Source organism: Bison bison, unplaced genomic scaffold (assembly GCF_000754665.1).
Source record: "Bison bison bison isolate TAMUID 2011002044 unplaced genomic scaffold, Bison_UMD1.0 scf7180017864105, whole genome shotgun sequence".
In the NCBI taxonomy this organism is placed as follows: Eukaryota; Metazoa; Chordata; class Mammalia; order Artiodactyla; family Bovidae; genus Bison; species Bison bison.
This window is the reverse complement of record NW_011494677.1, coordinates 10,121,944-10,122,720: the sequence shown is the minus strand read 5'-3', so window position 1 is coordinate 10,122,720 and position 777 is coordinate 10,121,944.

Below are 777 nucleotides of genomic sequence, written 5' to 3'. Positions count from 1 at the left end.
GACTGATGTTGAAGCTGAAGCTGCAATACTTTGGCCAGCTTATGTGAAGAGCTGACTCATTTGAAAAGACCCTGATGCTGGGAAAGATTGAGGGCAGGAGGAGAAGGGGACAACAGAGGATTAGATGGTTGGATGGCTTCACCGACTCAATGAACATGGGTTTGGGTAGACTCCGGCAGTTGGTGATGGACAGGGAGGCCTGGCATGCTGTGGTTCATGGGGTTCCAAAGAGTCAGACATGACTGAGCAACTGAACTGAACTGATGTAGGTGAAGAACAAAATGAAAGAGCTGCCTTAAAACTCAACATTCAAGAAACTAAGATCATGGCATCTGATCCCATCTCTTAATGGCAAATAGATGAGGAAACAATGGAAACAGTGGAAGATTTTATTTTCTTGGGTTCCAAAATCACTGTGGACAGTGATTGCAGTCATGAAATAAAAAGATGCTTGCTCCTTGGAAGGAAAGCTATGACAAACCTAAACAGCATATCCAAAAGCATAGACATCACTTTGCCGACAAAGGTCTGTATAGTCAAAGCTATGGTTTTTCCAGTACTCATGCGCAGATGTGAAAGCTGGATCATAAAGAAAGCTGAATGCTGAAAAATTGATGCTTTGGAACTGTGGTGTTGGAGAAGACTCTTGAGAACCCCTTGGACAGCAAGAATATCAAACCAGTCAATCATAAAAAAAATGAACCTTGAATATTCACTGGAAGGACTGATGCTGAAGCTGAAGCTCCAATACTTTGGCCACCTGATGCAAAGAGCTGA